The following is a 22,327-nucleotide window of genomic DNA, read 5'->3' as shown; positions in this document are numbered from 1 at the left end:
AAACACCAGAAAATGTCTGAACAGTTATCAGAACTAATCTGCAAAGACACTACTTCAACAAAAACATTTGTTAGCAAGTACACAAAATGGACTGAAAAACTGAATCGTGGTGGCTTGAAGGTTCCAAGCGACAACTTTTTCCTCCTTGTCAGAGAGTTTGAATATATATATAGAAAATGTGTCAACTAAAACTGCATTTCAGCCAATTCCCTGGACATTGTCACATTGACTGAGACCATCTTAGACAATTATATGACCAATTATTATTGGGATCAACTTTGTACAACACCAGACTACAAAGAGTACATATTAGAGAAATGTATAAGATTATTTCTGACAGTTCCTGGTCATTCAACTGCCCGTCAAATTAAGCTCCAAATGGAACAAAAGACAACTGTAAAAGCCAAACCATTACGACAAGTACTCAAAGACCAATCAAACCGAGTGCATTAGCAAAAAAACAATGTTAATTAAACTTTGAAACCATATTTGCTGTATATTTAAGATTTAGTAAAATGTTATTATCCAGCAAATACATAGTTCATATTTAGCTATTTGATTATTAATTAAAAAAAAGGTATATAAGACTAACATGATTTGCAAAATGATGTAATACATGTTGATTAAGTGTGCATGCATGAGTATTAAATTTACCTTGTGATCATACTATTGCATATTTATTTTGTAAAGACTCAAATCAATTACTTAAGGAGAAGAATCAGAGGTGTTTAATTAATTGAATTAGAAGAGAACATATTTTATGAATTCTTACTGTTTAACTTATTTTTTTCAAAATATACCAGTTGGGAAGCAATAAATACTTTGAAATATATATTTTATGAATTCTTACTGTTTAACTTATTTTTTTCAAAATATACCAGTTGGGAAGCTATAAATACTTTGAAATATATATTTTTTTAGCAAAAATTTGTTAAGTTTTTATTTGATATAAATTATTTTGCAAATGTTAATATGTGTTGATATGGTAAAAAAAAATCACAATATACAATGTACATATATGAATGATCTTAAAATAAAACTGTGGTACACGTATGAATACATTGTAGTTATTGATAATACTAGAACAGTAGTTATTGTGGTCAATCATCTTTTTTTCTTAGCCAAAGGTTCACTTTCTAATGCAAAATCACGCTGAATATTACGCCTTGTGTTGCCTCGAAATGGTGCAAGGGCTTGCGAGCCAGCAACTCTTATATTAACCATCGAGTGGTTGAACTGTTCTAAAGTTGGATTGGTGTTACATCCACCACTTGTCCTGACAATACCAAAATATTGTTCGATAGGATCTTGATTGAAGTGGTCAGTCAGAACATAAGGGGCTCCTTTGTTTAACATAAACTTTACACATTCCACAACAGATTTGACAGTTATTTCTAGACCCTGCAATGTTTGGTAACTGAGCTGCATCTTTGAAAGTTCTGATTTGGAGTATTGGCCGGCTCGGTTGTTAACATTTGCTTTCCACTCACTAAAGTATTGTAAGAAATCGTTTAACAGGTACTGTAATCTTTCGTCATCTTCTATTATTGTTCCTCGTGTTTCTGGCTTCATACAAACTCCTGGTGTTCAAACAATCAAAGAATTTGTTCATGTGTCTGATAAAGCAGACTGTTTCACTTGTATCTGGACCGTACACCAATTCCAAAGCATTAGCAACTGTTGAACTCAAAACTTGTGCTGCTAGGGACACTTTCATGCACCCAAAAGATGAAATGTCAATATGGTTTTTTGTCAACGTTGGAAACAACCGTAATCCCCCGGAGCAATGGTCCTTGAAAAGGTTAACAATGTGCATCCAAGAAATGTTTTTATTATTTTTCCACAAATTTCTGGATTTCTTGTGAGAAAACGAGTTGCTCATGCAGTTCCTGGCTGTCTTTAGTAAGTGTGGAGCATCACTAATGAAATAGATGTGTCATCCGTCATCTGCATATCGGTTTAGAGATCTGTAAACAATGCCGTTTTGGTTATTGGCATGGAGACGGATAAATCTTCTGTTTGGTGATGCTCCATCTGATGTTATAAATAAGACTTTCAGTCCTGCATCAAGTTCTAAAATTTCAACTGCTTCCCACAAAATGGTAAATAGTTGGTCTGCTGTTATCCCTGTTGTGGCGAAATGGGCCAAGGGAAATTTCAGGTTACTCGCAATACCACGGACCATTATCACCAGAACATTTTTGGCCATTTTAGGTGCTTCTTCTTTTAGTAAAATGCAGTTTTTGGCTTATAACTCAAAACCCTAAGCATTTATAGCAAATCTGACATAGGGTAAAATTGTTTATCAGTTCAAGATCTATCTGCCCTGAAATTTTCAGATGAATCGGACAACCCGTTGTTGGGTTGCTGGCCCTGAATGAGTAATTTTAAGGAAATTTTGCTCTTTTTGGTTATTATCTTGAATATTATTATAGATAGAGATAAACTATAAACAGCAATAATGTTCACCAAAGTAAGATTTACAAATAAGTCAACATGACTGAAATAGTCAGTTGACCCCTTTAGGAGTTATTGCCCTTTATAGTCAATTTTTACCATTTTTCGTAAATCTTAGTAATCTTTTACAAAAATCTTCTCCTCTGAAACTACTTGGCTAAATTAATCCAAACTTGGCAACAATCATCTTTTGGGTTAGTAGTTCGAAAAATGTGTCCGGTGACTCGGCCATCCAACCAAGATGGCCGCCATGGCTAAAAATAGAACATGGGGTAAAATGCAGTTTTTGGCTTATAACTCAAAACCCAAAGCATTTAGAGCAAATCTGACATGGGGTAAAATTGTTTATCAGGTCAACATTTATCTGCTCTGAAATTTTTAGATGAATCGGACAACCGGTTGTTGGGTTGCTGACCCTCAATTGTTAGTTTTAAGGGAATTTTGTTGTTTTTGGTCATTATCTTGAACATTATTATTGATAGAGATAAACTGTAAACAACAATAATGTTCAGCAAAGATTTACAAATAATTCAACATGACCGAAATGGTCAATTGACCCCCTTAGGAGTTATTGTTCTTTGTAGTCAATTTTTAACAATTTTCATAAAATTTGTAAATGTTTACTAACATTTTCCACTGAAATAATGGGCCAAGTTCATTATAGATAGAGATAATTTTAAGCAGCAAGAATGTTCAGTAAAGTAAGATGTACAAACACATCACCATCACCAAAACACAACTTTGTCATGAATCCATCTGCTTCCCTTAATATTCACATAGACCAAGGTGAGCGACACAGGCTCTTTAGAGCCTCTAGTTTCTATAGTACTGTCCAATGAATACTTTCTTTAATCTAATGACAGTAATGACTGTTACTTGCAACATGTACAAAGTGTAAGTTCTCTAAGTTCATTTAGAATCCAGGTTACTGAAAAGAATCTAATAAATTGTTTTTTTGTTGTTGTTGTAGAAATACTCTGCTTTCCACATACGTACACAAAGTTGAAAGTATCAATAATATCAATGAGTTATACCAATTACAGTGTATTTTTATTTTTGACAGAGTTAAGTTGAAATACAAATTTTAAAAGAAAATCAATATATAGATTAATTTCACTTACATGTACTTATGACCTCCTTCTGTGTCTGAACAGGAGATCTCTGATACATCTGGCTCTATTACTTTTGATATCCTATTGTGAGTAGTTGTTATATTTCCTGAAGCACGAATGTGCTGCTCTGATGTTACAGCTGGAGTAGAGGCATTAATTTCGTACCATGGTGCAGCAACCCTTTTACTACCATCATACCTATTAGATATAAACATAATTTTTATAATAAAAAAAAATTTGCATTTTAACTATTTTCAACCATTAGTTTTTATGGTTTCAAAACTTCAATAGTTTAGTTTAAACATGTTTTACTGTTCAATGAAGACAAATGGGCTTTAATAGACTTGTGACACTTTTAAGAGTTAGACATATAAAATAAAGAAACCTGTGAATTGTTGAAGTCTATGGTTCTATTACATGAACATGTTGTCTGAATAGCAACTTCTTTACACATGCCTCTTGTAGGATGAGCATCACAGGCACTCCAGGCCTCTACAATAACTTTTTTTTAACTTGTCCTGTAGGACAAGTACTTACCAAAATGAACTTGTCCGAATGGAATTTTACTTGTCCGAAAAATAATTGTGAACTTTTTTTTTCTTTTAAAAATATAGTTAATTTTTATGTTAATGGCTTGCACAAAGTGAAATAAAAGAATATAACAGTTATAGTTTATATATTTATTATCTAGTGACATCCTAGTCAAATTTTGAAAAATGGCTACTGCATTTAGTCAAAAGGGTTCTAATTATCTAATTGTCATCAATGTCATCATCAAAGTGAGTCTGTTCCATGTCAGGATCTGGTAGTGCTCTCAATCCTATAAACTCGTGAGGGTTGAAGCCTGGTCTTTTCTGTCTTCCACTTGACCACCAGTGATTGAAGACTGAGTTTGTATCAAAATGATTGAGTTCAGGTCCTTCAACAGTTATGAATAGTAACATTATCAACATTTCTGGTTTTAGGGAAGATCTCCAGTCAGTCTTGACTCTTTTCATAGCAGAGAAGCCTCTTTCACACACAGCACTAGACAGAGGAAAAGAAAGAAGCAGCTCTAGTACCAAGATCATATTAATAAATCTTCTTTTCAGATCAGGGTAAATAAAAAAGTTCTCAACAGCCACTGTTGCCTTGTGTCTGCCTACATATGCCTTAAAATCTTTCCATTCCCCGTTTTGGTCCATGATTGCATCTAAATTACATCCATTTCTTTCTAGAATTTCATGGAAATTCTCTAACAGGTATGCCATCTCTTCATTCCCATATGTGGCTAGGTCATTTCTATCTTGTGGCCATTTACTAAAAGAAAGAATGAGTGATGCTGCCTAAGTACTGGGTCTTTCTCCATGGGTTCAAACCTGTTGTCCAGAGCAGCAACAATCAAGTCAACTATTACTTGTTTCTGTCTTGTAAAATCTTCATCAATGTTCATGTTTGAAAGTTGAATGTCTTTATATGTACTGTTCTGGGAATCTACAGTAGCAAGACAATTTGTCAACTCTTTGCCATTTACAGTTTTCAGTTCAATCAAAGACAGATTTGCAGTAGAAATTGCATCAAACATTGCTGACAGGGTCAGGTAATCTTGCTGAAATTTTAAACTAAGAACACTGAGTACTTTTAAAATGTCAAGGAAAAAAAATACTGGCCTAGTTCGATCACCAACCATACTTTAGTTTTGTTGGTATTAGTGCGCATGTCTGGTTAATTGAATAATCGAACTAACTTTGGTACCAGTTTAGTAAGTTAATATGGCGGCTTTTTTACGAAAAATGTGTATATTGGAAATGTTTGATGACGAAGACGAAGATATTCATCGCTTGCTTGCCAAGAGATCAATAAATACATTAAGTGTGATTAATATGACGACCAGAAGAAGTTTCATGCCAAAAGTGACGGATTACATGGCAGTAGTCGGACAAATGGCGGTCCCTCAGCACATAGATGATTTTAAAATTAAAGAAGTGTGTAATATTCTGGTTAATCTGCGTGATAGGGTAAGAAAATGTCAGTGACCTAGGAAAACTAACTCTGGACCATATTATTTTTGGTGTACTATATTGCGCTAGAAAATTTTAATTGATCTTATTCTTAATTCTTGACATCTTGTTTACAATATTTAGCCGATTTATGGGGGGAAAGGTTAGTTATTAGTAACCATTGCATATTTCTGAATTGGTATCTACAATTTAAACAATATATTCAAATGCTAATAATGTAACATGTGTTTTTTTTTTTAGATTATTCGTTGGCCATCACCTAGACAACAAACAGAAATCGCAACTGAGGTAGAAGCAGTATGCTCTTTGCCTGGGGTGACAGGTTTCATAGACGGTACACATATTCGACTGTCAGCTGCTATTGGTGGTGAAAGGGACTACTATAATAGAAAAGGGTATCCATCTATTCAGTTGCAGGTAAAACATATCACAGATCTTTCATTAGTAGCTATACAAATTTTAATTGAAGTAAAGTTTAATCATGTACAAAGATGTTTGTTTATGGGGTTTCTGATTTACATCCAACCGATTTCAACTTCCATTAAGACTTTTGACATGTCTTCCTTCAGGCTCATTGGTTGGTCCCAAAGTTTTTATGCAATTAACAACTGACACATTTCTTTTCTTTGGTAAAGTTGTTGTCTCTTTAACAGTTTTCAATTCTTTATTCTAATTTACATGATTAATTTTTTTGATGTTTTGCAGGCAGTGGTGGACAACAATATGAAAATCATTAATGCCTACACCGGATGGCCAGGCTGTGTGCATGATGCACGCGTTTTAAGAAACTCAAGTGTATACATCAAAGCTGAAGCTGGCGAGCTATTTTCACAAAATTATCACATCTTCGGGGACAATGAATATCCTCTTCGTAATTGGTTAGTGTTTTGCTTTTCAAGAAGACAAACAACATCTGTACTTTTTCTTTTTTTCCCTTTTCCATCTTCTCCCTGTCCCTTGGTAACTTTTGATGCTGGATTTTCAGTTTCGTTCGTTTCTTTTGCGTTTTTATTTTTATCTTTATCTGCAATTGTATCAAGCAGATAGGCAGGTCTGCTACTGGCCTTTGTGCCATATTGTTGATCAAAATATTCTTTTAGCCTAAAATATTTAGCCTCTGATCCTGACCCTCTTGCACCTGCACTATCAAGTACTTCCTTCCACCTCTTTTTCAGATTGAAGTACTTGTTCATCACCTGCGTTCCAGTAATGTTACATTTGAAAGTGCTATTAATTTCGTTTGCAATGTCTTTCCATAATGTATTGTGATTTCGGGTTTTACCAAATGCATCATGTCTTTCATGTCTTATATGCACTAGCATATCTTCTTGTTTGTCTGCCCAAAGATGAATATTACTGGTGCTACTAGTACATGTAGAAGGTGTGTCTGCATTACATGATGATGTAGATGGTGTGTCTGCATTACATGATGATGTAGATGGTGTGTCTGGGTTACATGATGATGTAGATGGTGTATCTGCGTGATATGATGATGTAGATGCCATATCATCTGGTGAAGTATAAGAGTGCATATCTACCTGTGCTAATGGCATAAGGCCATTGACTATAATTTTTTTAACAGCCGGGTCTGAAAAAAAAAGAAGATATCAATGATCACAATAACATAGATAATTTGGGGCACATAGAAACCAATGGAAATCTTGTAGTATTTTATCACAAAACAGGTCAATAAAGAGAAAAATGTAGGTCACAGAAACTTCCTCGAAAAACATGTAACAAATCGTGATTGAAAATGAACAGTTCCTTTTGTGGATTAAGTGAATATAGCACAAAACTATTAATGAAAATTCATTGGATAAGGAGTTTTAACACAACTTTGATGGTTTTTTTTATTCCACTGGATATTTAAATATCTAAATCAACATTGAAGATTTTAAATTCTAACTTATATACCTGTGTCTTTAGACAGCAAAATTTTGGCAATGTCATCAGTACATTGCAATTTGTAGTCTGTCCCTTCCTTTGTCTTTGACTTCATTATAATTGTCTTCATTTTACAACATATTGATAAAAGTTATCATTTTGTAATGAATAAATCAAAATCAATTCACAACCAGAACATAGCAAATGGTATGACCAGAGTACTTCAATTAAGTGCCTTGTAGATCTTAACATTTATATATATACATGCACTGTTTGGTGTAATTTTCAGACTTATATATATATATGGACAAAATTTGTCAGCAGAAAATCTAACTCTAACACTGTTTGGTGTAATTTTCAGACTCATATATATATATTTTCAGACTCATAATAATATAACATCTACACACGCTTAAAAACACGTGTCTCATGTCTATCTCTAGATTCTCCTTCCGTGACAAGGTAACACTACGACTATTGAAGTTATATTTTTATATAGCGGATGTGGTCGAGTGGTCTAGAGCGCTGGACATGAGGCTAAGCGATTGGTGCTGTAGTGTATCAAAGGTGTGAGTTCGAATCCCGCTGAGGGACGGACAAAAATTTGTCAGTATAAAATCTAACTCTAACACTGTTTGGTGTAATTTTCAGACTTATATATATATATATATATATGAAAGGATATTGCTTTTTTTAAATTTTTTGTTTGAACACATTTAGTGTGTGACTATCCTAATCACAGTGTCTTGGAAATTATGACCGTCCATGTTTTAACTTGGTGTGCAGTATATTTACACTGCAACTTGGAGTTTCGGTATATTGCCTTAAGTCTTATCAAAACTTTTCTTTTTGTATGAAGAGAGTGTTACATCTCAAATTTGATACATACTGGTATATGAATGATTCGTTCATTGTTTAAGACCCTACAGTGACTTTCAAGATGAAGAACAGAAATAAAAACACTATTCAATAATAATTTGTATCTATTCTATGTAGTTTCTGTTAAGAATTTGTATCTCTATGATTTACATTAGCTTCAAATCTAAATTTGGATCATTGTTTTCCTTTCATTGTTGTGTTTTTTTAATGTTGCCGTGTTCCTTATAAATTGCTTTTCAGATGCTGATATTCTTATAGTGAAGGTTGTATTTTGACATTTCTACAATATAATAACCGCCTTCAACAAGTTGAAGTTTACGTCACTACATTTTTAAGACATTACCAACAAGATTGTGTCTAAATAAAGTACAAGTACCTTAGTTTGCTGTTGCACAGGGTTCACAAGTTACAACTTGTATTTCTTTAGTGTTGAAAAATTCAAGAAGATCTATAAACTTTGCGCAATCAGCGTGAAAACAATTCACGCACGATGAACACCTCAAAATTGACCTAAAATAAAAATGAAATTCTGTTTAAAACTATGCTACAAACACACATTTTTGTTAGATAAAATAAATTGATGCAATGGACCACCTCATTCATAAAAAGTCATGTTCTCCATTTGTAAAATAAGATGAAAACAGGAAATAAGAATAAATGGAGAATGTGTTTATGTGACACAGATGACCCTGCTTACATGTACGAACATCTTAAACGGGGGCAGAACAATAACAGTTACACCACCCCAATTTCGAACTTGAGCTGTGTTACACAAATGTATGTAGTAATCAGAATTGTGCATTAATTGTGATAAAGAATCATCATGATCAAAAGTGTACCTTTGTGCATTTTGTTTGAAAGTGCAACATGGCGACATGAGGTGAGTTTGTCTAATTGTCATTATTGAAATGGGAAAACTTATTTATTTATATGTAAATATTTTATATATATTTTAATTTTAAAAAATACCAACATTTTGAAAATAACTAACTGCTACTGAGCCTGCCAATAACTGAAAATAGATAACTGAGCCGACTGGCAGGATGAAAATGAAAACTCTGTCCCCCATATACTATTGGAAAATACAGGATTCAGTTGTTTGAAAATAATTGTGCGGCAAAGCCATGAAAAATAAATACAACCAGCTTAGAAAAAAAAGTACATTTATAAATAACTCATCTGAAACAAAATCCTGGCTCCCCCTAGAATATTAAATGTTTGTTCTCTTATCATGACTGTAGAAATGTGATATGCAACCGTAATGACTATTAGCTCAGTAACAACTATTAATTGTATACATATATTTTTTGTTTTACATGCAGATAGACAGAATCATACCTGTAATCCCAATCAATATATATAATGACACCCGACTAATCTTGACGTTCCAGACTTTCAATACTCAGTGGAGGTTTTTGGCAAATGAAGCAAGTCCACTTTTGCATTTGGCTTAGTTTTGATTCCATCTGAAAAAAAATATATTGATGTTGCAGAATTTTGATAATAACAAGAGAAATTCACTTTTCATGGATTTAATGAGTCTTGAGTTAGAGTGGCTGGACTCACAAACTCGACTTTAACAGTCACAATTCGAACAAAACATTGCCTTTAAACGTGCTTATTTGTTTTCAAGGGGGGGGGGGGGTTCTCCCAAACCCCCCTGGCTACAGGTATGCGCCCTTTGAGTCAAGAGCTAATAAAGAATAATAAGTCTACTATAATAAGCGATAGAAATAGGTAAAATGCATATGCCGAGTTAGTCCAAATAATTATGACGTCTTCAAAGGCTCAGTTGTAATGGTGTTAATAGGCGTCAGACTCCAGGGGCGTATCCAGCCATTTTAAAAATGGGGGGTTCCCAACCCAGAGTAAAGGGAGAGGGGGGTTCCAACTATATGCTCCCATTCAAATGCATTGATTGTCCAACCCCCTCCCTGGATCCACCAATGAACTCAAAGCAAAAAATGTTTCAAAACGTCATAATCATTTTGACTAATCATGTAATGTCGAGTCAGACTTCATGGACTTGACTGAGGGCAAAGATATTGCAAAGGCATATATTTTAGAACTACCTAACATGATTTAAGAGAGATCGTTCTCGAAAATCAATGTCACTCGGAATATGCGAAGTTTTAAACACTTATTTTCCGAACGAAAACGCATTTATTTTCCATACAAACATATCTTAGTTCGCTATGTGTTTTCTGGTATCAGTTCTACTTCTTTGTAATACTAATTGTCTACTGTATAAAAACATTTTCCCATTTTTCAATATTGACAATTGGACAAACTCAACTCATGTCGCCAGGTTGGATCCAGAGAAACCCACGCTTTCAAATGGTTGAACCCTAGTCGGGCGCTGACGTCACTTTAGTCGAACCAGAGCTAGTTCGATCACACTTTGGTTTCACCACTGTAACTACGGTTGATGATCGAACTAGGCCACTATATACAGAAACTTGTAATCTTTGAGTTTTTTGCTGATAAAGGTAGCTCTACCTTGGACTTCTGCAGATCCAGACCTAGACTCCCGAATATGTTCAAAATGTGCTAGCAATACTCTGAACTCTCTAACCAAGACTTCAAGGGCCCTGTGAATGTGTGGCAGCCATCTTGTACCTGCAAGTTTTGTGGGCTTTAACACCTTTTCTTCTAAAGCCTCACCTATCTGCCTTAACTCTCGTAAGGCCTTTGGAGAGTATTGATAGTGCTTATACATGATTGATTGTTGGTTGCTTAACGTCCAGTGGCAAATATTTCATGCATATTCAGGACGAGAACAAGTTCACAATAAATACAATAGGTAGGCTGTTGTAATAGAGGCCATCTAGGATGATGGTCGGGGAAATTTGGACTGCCACTGGAAAATGAGGGTATATTGGATAGGGACAGACATTTTGCCTTGCAACAGGCCACCTACGGACCCCTCAAAGAGTTGTTGCAACGGTTCTTAACGTGCAAAGAGCGTGGCACTCTCTTACACGAGGCATCGGATTTAACGTCCCCTTCTGACGGACGTGACTGCGAACTTGATACATCCCGCACAGCCAAACGGACGCCCCACTTTAGCAAGCGTTTTACTGCCGGTCGGGAGAAGACCAAGTGACCATATTTCTATACCCCAGTCACCCTTGGGGATTAGTGCTTATACAAATACTGCAGTAAATCCTGTATTTCTTTCATATGCTTGTGCTTTTTATTGCACTATTTGCTGCCAACACAAGCCTGTGGGCTATACAGTGTGTTATAACTAAATGTGGAACATCACGTTTAATCAAAGTGGCTATACCACCACGGCATCCTAAATTTACAGAGGCTCCATCCGAACCAAAACCAATCAATTTATCCTTCCAATTGGGTATCCCATTCCTAGTGAAGGCCCCCTCAATTTCTTTCAGAATCCCCTGGGCATCTGCTTTTTCTACATCTTCTATACTGAAGTAGTGGTTAACTGGCCTTCCGTTTTCAACAAATCTCAGATAAATTAATTCATTTTCTGTGACAGAAGAGTCTGTAGCTCCATCAATCAGAATTGAATAAAAGTGCAAATCATTCTCTATTTGCATCTTCACACCTTTGAATAAGTCTTCATATATATACTGGATAAATCTGAAAATATCAGGGATGATAGTGTGTGAAAAAACACATCTATAAAAAAAAAGGAGATGTGGTATGATCGCCAATGAGACAACTCTCTAATTCTCTGACTAAAGTTAGTCACTTGTATTAAAGCATAACAGCAATGAATGATTGATCAGTAATATTGGGTATTGTAAGGTATATAAGTTTAGCAAGCATGATCATACTAAAATAAATAATTATATCATATACAAAGTAACATGCATGAATTGAAAGCATAAATAAAAGCTGCAAGAAAAGTTAAAGTGCAAGTAGAAGCAGGCATATTATCAGAAGGCTGCTGTAGTGCAAACTAGTACATTGGAATGATGAGGATGAGGATTAATATACTAGTACATGTATACAAAGTTAAACTTGTAGTATAAAAATCTTATTACAATATATTTACTAAAATTTCAAATAATTGAGTAATTCAGTTTACCTTCTACAAGCATTATCAGATCTATAAAAATTTCCCATGTCTAGACCATTAACCTCTTGTAACTCAATCAATCTTGGAAAGTCTGTAAAGGGCTTTTCATGCTTGCAAATAAAGTAGGCAGTGGTGATTAGTTTCTTGATTTTGTCTTCATTTTCCTTTTCCATTTTCCTAACACAGGACAAAAGAGGCCCAGACTGAGAGGAACTACAACTTCCAGATGCCTCAATTTTTTTCATTTCATCTGATTTTTTCTTCTCCTCACATTTCCTGTGTGAATTGCTTATCCAGTGAGCAATTAATGTATCTTTTCTGAAAGCACTTGTTCCTATGAACATAGAGCAATTTCTATCTGCTAAATCAGGATAGTTGTTACACGTTTGGCATATCATAGTTTTTGATTTTGACTCATCAACCTTCCCATCTTCGTCCGTATGAACAGCATATTTTAACCCAAGGAATTCCTCTTCCCAGCTCGGTAAATACGTTCTCTGTCTTTTAAGCTCGTATTCTTTCTTCCTTTCTTTATACTCTTCTTCGTCTTTTGTTTTTTTCTTTTTCCCAGATGTAGTGAAACCAAATTTTGTTAATTCCATGATTGTATCGAAGGGGTTTGTTTATAAAATGTCCGTCTCAGTCAATATTGTTATTTTAATCTCAAAGCTGAGTTCCGTATCTTTAAAGCGCATCACTGATAAAGTTTCTCCACTGGAGGTTGTTCTAAATGATCGGAGGAAGATTCAGTAGACTAGTAAGAGTGTTGATGACTGGTTTACGTTTACAGAATGTGTTTTTTCTATGCCGAAGTATATGACAAGACAACAGTTTAAATTTATTATCGATTGATTTTGTAATCTTATAACAGGTCAAATTAAATAACATTTTTAAAACCTTATTGATTAATGAATTTCGTTTGATCATCAGAGTGGGATTTAAATTATTTTCTACAGATTATTTTACTTGTCCCATCGGACAAGCTCTACTGGGGTTTTACTTGTCCGCCCCTTTTTACCTCTGGTAGCGGACAATCGGACAAGCGTTAATGTCGAGCCCTGCACTCCATGTTAATGAATCATTACAACAATTTTTGGAAAGGTGAACAGCACTGGTTGTCTGTTGTCATGTATAATACTTGATTATGCAACTTAATTAGCAATGGCATTTCAAAAATTCCAGCAGAAGGTATATTTTTATCAATTGCTTATTAATTCTGAACCTGAACATGCTGAATATATCTGAGTATAACATTTGCTACTGTTCAATTAACAATCAATGAATGAAGATGTCTTATAATTCATTTGTTTTTATTTTTGTTCTTTGATATGTACACTCTTTTTTGTAATAATCAAGCTTGCAGTAAAGAATATATAATGTTCATGATTATACAGTTTATATAATAATTTTTTTAAACATTGTCATGCCCTTTTTTGTAATTTTTCAACTACATGTTCAAACCTCATTCCTGCCTGATTTTAAAAATCTTGATTGTCCACTTACAGGCTATTAGGACAAGACTGACTTTGATGCATACAATTTGTTTTCATTTTATTTACCGGATTTTTGTGACAAAAATGTCGGTTATTGATTTGGGGATGTACGGCGGGCGGCCGGTCGGTCGGGCAGACGGGCGGGAGGCAAACAAATGTTGTCCGTGCATTTACTCATGAACCGTTCAGCCAAAGCTTTTAAAATTTTAATATGTTGTTACTGACAACAAAATGAAGGTCAAGTTCAAAAATAACGATTTTGACTTTTACCGTTCTGGAGTTATGGTTCTTGAAAGATTGAAAAATGGAGTTTCCAGTCGTGTCCGTGCATTTATGCATGAACTGTTCAACCAAAGCTTCCTAAATTTTATTATGTTGCTACTGATAACAAAATGGAGGTCAAGTTCAAGAATGACGATTTTGACTTTTACCGTTCAGGAGTTATGGTTCTTGAAAGATTGAAAAATGGAGTTTCCAGTCGTGTCCGTGCATTACGCATGAACTGTTCAACCAAAGCTTCCTAAATTTTATTATATTGTTACTGATGACAAAATGGAGGTCAAGTTCAAGAATGACGATTTTGACTTTTACCGTTCAGGAGTTATGGTTCTTGAAAGATTGAAAATGGCGTTTCCAGTACTGTCCGTGCATTTACTCATGAACTGTTCAATCACAGCTTTTCAAATTTTAATATGTTGTTACTGATGACAAAATGGAGGTCAAGTTCAATAATGTCGATTTTGACTTTTACCGTTCAGGAGTTATGGTTCTTGAAAGATAAAAAAAAATGGCGTTTCCATTCATGTTGTTGCATTTACTTATGAACCATTCGACCTAAGCTCTTTCAAATTTTAATATGTTGATACTGATGACAAAATGGAGGTCAAATTTGATATTGACGATTTTCACTTTCACCGTTCATCAGTTATGGTTCTTGTGATATTGTTAGGACACAAATAAATGTTAATAAATCCGGTTTGCTGGCGTTGTGACAGCCTCTGGTTCAGTATTCATTAATATTGAATGAATAATTAATTCAGTATTAAGAGAAAGAAAAGTGGTTAAATATCATTGGTGGATCCAGGGGTTGGAACCCCCCATTTTTTTGGCCGATCAATGCATTTTCAGAATGGGGACATATAGTTGGAACCCCCCCCCCCCCCCCAAATGGCCGAATCCGCCCCTGAATATACATGTATGTACCACTCTGCATTTGAAGATAATTACATGTTTATGATAAGTCAGTTGATGTGATAATGTTGAACCTATAAATTTCAAGCTACACGTAAAAATCATAAAATTGTAGTTCACCCTTTGCAGGCCCCTAAGTCGAATGCATGTTTACATTTATTACAATGGTTTTAAAACAGGATAAAGTGCACGCGTGTGAATGAATTAATTGCATTACACAAAGTTCATCATTATTACCATCTAGCGCTTATGTTGTTATCAATGAACATAAATTAGAAAAAAATACATGCAAGCTATTCTCACGGACTATAAATTACCTGTCATGTAATACTTTTGCAACTTCAGTATGAGATGTTGCTCCAATTTCTCCCTTAATGGCAATCCATCTGTCATACTGACTCCCTATGAAGATTTTTGTTTTGTTCGTCAGGCTATTTCTTTCTGTCTTTTTTTCTTTTTCTGTCTGAATCTGTCAGGGAACTATATCTACTGTCTGTCAAATTATCGCGTACTTTCGCTTTAGTCGACATTTTTGTTCAATTTGAAAGCACGCTTTATACATGCGCAAACAAAGGTCAATTTCATGTTCACATGAATACTGGTTAGAATGATGATGACGTTTTCACTTGCAAGTGAATCAGTAAAAAATTATGTTTAATCGCTTATTTCAACAAAATAAAAGGATATTGATTGCTAAAAGCAAATTATTATTTGATTATTCCAATTTGATAAATGATTGATCTAAAAAAAATCATACTTTATTTTTTTATAAATATCGTAGCTTGTGCTCCTTTAAGTTAGAAAATGACATTATCGTTATGCGTTACATTTCACAAGAAACAGAAGTCCAAATATTTCCTTTTTTTTATTAAAATTGTTTTTGTCGTCAAGATCTAATCATTTCCGGTCATACGTGAAACATGTGACTAACATGTGATCACGCGCTTACGGCCGGATATATGAAATACTAGGTCTAAACACTGTTTTTGTTTCCAACGGGATGTTAGCAAGCATATTCTGTAGACTTGTTTCATATTGTTTAAAAAAGGAAAATACAATTTTCAAAGAGATCACGCCGGGGGTCTTTTAGTTTTCCTATGTGCGTAATGTTACATACGATCTTGAGTGAAAATAAATGCCCAATGACTTGACAAAATCGATTTCAGATTTGACGGACATTATAACACACTTTGTTTCCGGATAAAGATGAAAAAGGGTCCTAAGAAAATTCAATCGACATTACGTTTCTTATCATTGTGCTGATGGTCGTTGAATTAATTTTGCTACAGCAGTAAATATTACTGGATATTTTAGGTGAATAAAGATCATGAAGATAATTTAATAAAAAATACATGTTAATATACCGTTACACTTGGAATGTACAAAGTTGGTATCTTTGTCACAATTTAAAATATTTTTTTTAATCATGTTCTGCAAACACTTTTCAGAAATGCAATAAACTTGTCAAAGGAGAAGTAAACTTTTACCATGCATGACTTGAAAAGAAGTACTTTATTGATTTAAGCCCACTAAAGTAGGTTAAAATGTGGAAGCCATGTAGATGGTGTACAGGTCACAAATATCACATGGTGCCTATTTTAAAGATTTTAATTCCAAGTTAAAAGTTTTTTACTTTCCTGGATTTAAAGAATTTTACATTGCCAATGATTTGGAATAAATTGTATATAACTGGAATTTCAAAACCAAATATAAATACATTTTTTTTGCTAAAACATCAAGATATCACGATTATGGTATCCTGTATCAATTCTGAATAAATTGTACTAATTGTTTTCAAAACAAGCACATAATAAGAAGTTTTATAATAATGCTTTCGGTTTCTTATGGTTTCCTGTCGCGTTTAAAAAAACTTTAATTTAACATTGAAAATAGATTTTAAATATTAACATGAAGCAAGTAACACCAGTAATGGTGTTCATTTATGTCTTTTGAAATATATTGTGCAAAATAAATAAAATAAAGATTGGTTTCCTGTCATGTAAATGGTGAATCAAAATGTATTATTTTTTTCTCGAAATACTCAATTGTTCCATTTATACTATTTTAACACCAACACAACCCACAGAATAAAAGTTAAAGTTTTAGAACTTATAAAAAAGGATACAAAAAGAAACCAAAGGCCGAATACCAAATTATGGTCCATATTTGGCTTCTGGTTTATACTCTCTTGATTAAGCCTAATTCTGAGCATATCGCAGCTCCTAATACTGATTGTGATTTTGTATTCGCAACATAAAATTCTACCTCATGTTTCTGTGTTTTTATATAACTGGTAAAGTTAATTTGTCATCACATTATATGTTGTGTCCAGAGAATGATTTCAATCTAGAATCTGGTTTGCTTAATACATTATTTGTCTTCATGCGTCTAAAATCTACACGATTCAGAACATTACACCGTGCACCGGTGTCAAATCGAAAATTCATACTGACATTTTCAACTGTGATATCTACACACCATGCGTCACTCTCATTTTTTTCATTGTAAAGTGCACCAACAAATAATGTGTCTGAGTCACTTGAGTAATAGTAATTAGAACATTCTTCTAGGTCTATATAGTGTACCTTTTTTTCTTTCCTTGTTTTGCAGATTTTAGCAAAATGATCTTTCTTGTCACACTTTTTGCATTGTTTACCTTTGGCTGGGCAATAACTTCCTGCGTTATGGTCATAACCACACCTCTCTGACATACGTGTAGTTTTGATTCGTCTTGTTTATATCTAGGTTTAGCACCTTGTTCATATTTGTGCGGATAACTGTTTTTTGGTGTTTGTTTTGGGTATATTTTCTTTCTGTTTATACTGTTGACATTTGGGTCTTCATCAATATTCATTGTTTGTAATTGTCTTTGAGAAAGCTCATAAGTTCTTACTACATCTTCGTCTAATGTAAGTTCTAACCCTTCATTTATTAATTTTTCTCTAACTTTAGATGATTTTGTTCCCAAAACAATCGTGTCTCTGACCATTCTATCGGGGTTTGCATACTGACAATCTTTTACCAAAACTTTTAGATCTGTTACAAATTCTTCGCAAGTTTTTTTGTAGTCTACATTGGAATTTATAGCTTGAGAATACTTGGTTGGATTTGGGTTTTATAACATAAGCTTCAAAGTTTTCATAATATTTTTCAAGTTTTTTTCTGGTCTTCTGCCGTCATATCCCAAGTACTGTAAACATTCCTGACCTTTTCGCCAACCCATATCATAAGATAAGCGCATTTCTCGTCTCCCTGTATCTTTTTTAACAGTCCTTGGAACATAAATTCGCAATGCGTTTAAATGCTTTCCAGGACCCTGGGAGGTCCACACTGTCCCAGTTCATACACGGTGTTCTACCGTTTATACCGTCTGCCATTTCACCTCGTGCGTTCATTTGACACAAATCTTAAGTGTTTATACTAATGACTAGGTTTTTCGACTTCTTCTTGGTCCTTATTTCATGATTTTAGTGGACCGACAACTGACACAATATCATAACTCGGTGCAGCATGGTAGATATGTTTAATGACTACACATAAGAGAGTACAACATGCAGATACATCTGATGACAGAATCAGAAACAATTTTAAATAGCAGTAGTCTAGGTCAATTTCTATATCATCGGATATGGTTTATAACCCTTACAAATGAACTGAGTGTATGATATAGGACGAATAACTGGACACTTTATTGATGAGTTTATCCTGAAATACCTGTTTAAAGATGGACTGGTCTTAAATAAGCGAACCAGTTAAACCCCGCCCAGTCAAGTGAAATAAATCAAGTAATACATCTTGTTCTTTTAAAAAAAGAAAATAATCAAGGTGAGAGGCTTTCGCCTTGACGTACACCGACATAACAAGGAAAATACACTACCATCAAAAATTCTAAATTTAATACTACTATACATATTTACAAGGGTATCATATATTATTCCACTGATAAAGTTCGCCAGAAGTTTTTGCCATAAACCAGATCGCCAAGCTGTGTTCAAGGCTTTTGCAAAGTCTATAAAATCACAAAAAAGTTTTTTCTTTCGCATCTTCAATCATGATGGCTGGATGTGTTAGCATAAAACTTGTGTCAACAGGTACGGAAAATAATTTTGTCGTTGAAAGTATTTCAGATTTAAACTTTATTCAATTTCGTATCTCCAATTAAATAACACAATACACTATTGTTTAAGGAAAGAAATGTGAAAATATTATTTTACTTCCATACGGGTTACTTATCGTTATATATTTTCATTACTCCTAAATGACTACATCACTCTTTCTGTAATGTTTATGTTTATTGATTTCTGTTACCCTACAGGTAAATATAAATGATTTTGTCGCTGCCCGTATTTAGCTTAATTTGAAAGATTGACACACAAGAATACAATGGTCTCTGGATATAATGCAAATAAACGGCGCTAATAATTAATTTATATTGAGTAATAATAAAATACAACTTTTAAGGTTTATGTTCCCTTCTGTAGCCATTTTTGTACGAACTTTTCAAACGTCAATTGTATCAAAACTACAGATATTATGAATAATAGAGATAGGCCATTTTGTACATATTCCAAGGGGAAACTTGATGCAAAGCAGTATCTTTTACTTTCATTATTATATTGGTGTTTTTGGTGAGTCCAAAATAGTTCAAATTGTTAAAAGCAATCCTGATAGCGTTGAGGTAAAAACATTTTTCTACGACCTGTTCATGGCGATATTTAACTCAAATCCTAACTTAAGTTTGAATCATGACAGGGGGTTATTCGTTACAAAGTTTCACGCTTTAAGATATCAAAGGATACACCGATCACTTTGGTCAAATGGTTTTACTACTCTGGACAATACAACATTCATTCAAATTGTTATGTTGGAATTAATAAACCAATTGCTTACTCAACAAACAATCCAAGAACAGAAATCATCCAATATAAATCACTCAGAGCTTAGTGAGAAAGATCAAAATATTTTGTTTTACATTTGGATTATATAATTCGTGCATGTGAAAAACGCTATTCAAAGCTTAAAGGTGACACACGGTTAATGAACTGCATTGAGCAACTTAAGTCAACATCAGGCAAATACAACAAATGGACAGAGAAGAAAGACGGAGGGGGTTTGATAATGGATCGCAATGCCGTCTGACAACTTTTATTTGTTGACCAGAGAATTTGAAACAGTTGTAAGGAAGCATATAGGAGACCAAGAACTAAATGCTAAATCCCTGCTACATGATAAATTAATAAAAAATGATAATGGAATCATTTATGGTGAAATATTACTCTGAGCAGATTTTTGTGGGTATTGACTATGACAACTACGTTTTAATCTTGGAGGACATCATTTACCTATTTCTGACAATTCGTGGATTTTCTACTGCCAAAGTGATTAGAAACAAAATGATAAAAGACAAAGTCACATCGAAGAAGTCTTTGAGCCTAAGAAAGTTTTGAAGGAAAAACATAACAAGTAACTATCATTTGTATACATGTGAAATGTTAAAAACATCAGTTACATTTATCGCAGTGCTTATTCTTATTTATTGACTTTTCATAATTATATGTTCATAAACTTTGTTATCATACATTTACAATGTGCATATGCATGATAGGTATATAATTATGAGTTGACATTTCAAATTAAAAAAAGGTATATGCAATTTAAGATACATAGAATTACAATTATAGTTTATATTAAGCATAAATAAAGGCAACAGTAGTATACCGCTGTTCAAACTCATAAATCCATGGACAAAAAACAAAATCGGGGTAACGAACTAAAACCGAGGGAAACGCATCAAATACAAGAGGAGAACAACGACACAACACTACAATGCAACACACACAGAAACGGACCAAGCATCAGACAAAATCCCACGAGAATAACAAACAACATCAAAACCAAATACATGAATTTGGAATAGACAAGTACCGTGACACGTCTTATCGCAATGTGAATTTACACTCAAAAATAAGAGAAAACAAACGACGCAACGTTAAAATGTAACACACACAGAAACGAACTATAATATAACAATGGCCATATTCCTGACTTGGTACAGGACATTTTTAAAGGAAAAAATGGTGGGTTGAACCTGGTTTTATCAAATGTTGTCTTTCTTCAATGATCTCAACATTTATACATTGTAGTATTTACTTAATCTCTACTGGCTTTCAGAAATTCTGTATTTATCATTTTCGTGGTAGTTTGTGTTGTTAACATAGGTTATATTTCCACGCTTGGGATTCAATGCTTAAGCTCCAACAGCACGTAACTGTGTCATGGTATTTCTTACTTCATAAACACTGGGGTTGTTATTGGCTCCTCCCTTGTGTCTATAGTGGGAGGAGCCTTGTGTCTATAGTGGGAGTAGCCTTGTGTCTATAGTGACCGAAATGTTGTTTCAGGGGGTCCTGCTTGAAGTTGCAAGTTAATACGAAATCTGCTCCTTGGTCCAACATAAATTTCACACATTCTGTTATAGATAAAGGCAACAGTAGTATACCGCTGTTCGAAATTCATATATCGATAAAGGAAAAAAACTAAAACTGAGGGAAACGTATCAAATATAAGAGAACTGTAATGTTTATTGGTCGTTATGGTTATAAACCAGGAGAATCTTGTTGTATATATACATATTTTATGCAGAAAGAAGCGTTGTGTGGATTTAGACGTTTGGCGGAAAAATTAGTGGCCGGGTCGAAAGTTATAGGGGTGATCCAAAGGGACTCTCTATGCTCCGTAAGGGTAACATTTAGAGAACACCCCTATCGAGTAAATAGTGGTATCGACCACGGGTATATAAGAGAGTGAGAAACGGTATTCGAGGCTGTCGGTTGGCTGTCGATGAGCCGTCACAAGTCAACAGAGCGTTCGTTGGTTATATTAAGCGCTAGTAAGAGCCTTAATATTTAATGGACACTTTGTACCAGGTACAAATTAAACGTACAAGTTGAACTGATTGACAAGGCAGACTGTCCCACACGGAGGACAGGCTGTACCAGCCCGCACTGTCTGGTAGTGACAGACTGTCCCGGTCGGAGGACAGGCTGTACCAGCCCGCACTGTCTGGTAGTGACAGACTGTCCGATCGGGGGATAAGTTAAACGCTGCACTGTCTAGTAGTAACAGATTGTCCCATTGTGCATATATAGATAGTTGTAGTTTTTCTTTATGTACAACTTGGATCCAAGTATTTACTGGAACGGACGTTTGAGATATAAACGCCTGGTTACACGTTACAGAACTACGACACAACAGAAAAAC

General features: G+C 34.3%; 1 long non-coding RNA gene across 1 annotated transcript; it reads right to left on the bottom strand.

Annotated features, from left to right (window-relative positions):
* Window positions 1–3,430: 3,430 nt before the first annotated feature.
* Window positions 3,431–19,363, bottom strand: LOC139495152 (uncharacterized). Its single transcript, XR_011657271.1, has 2 exons — window positions 15,385–19,363; window positions 3,431–3,767 (listed from the first exon to the last, which is right to left on the bottom strand). It is a non-coding gene; the product is annotated as an uncharacterized lncRNA (long non-coding RNA).
* Window positions 19,364–22,327: the final 2,964 nt, after the last annotated feature.

This window comes from Mytilus edulis, chromosome 11, assembly GCF_963676685.1.
Source record: "Mytilus edulis chromosome 11, xbMytEdul2.2, whole genome shotgun sequence".
Lineage (NCBI taxonomy): Eukaryota > Metazoa > Mollusca > Bivalvia > Mytilida > Mytilidae > Mytilus > Mytilus edulis.
This window is presented reverse-complemented; position numbering and strand designations above follow the sequence as displayed.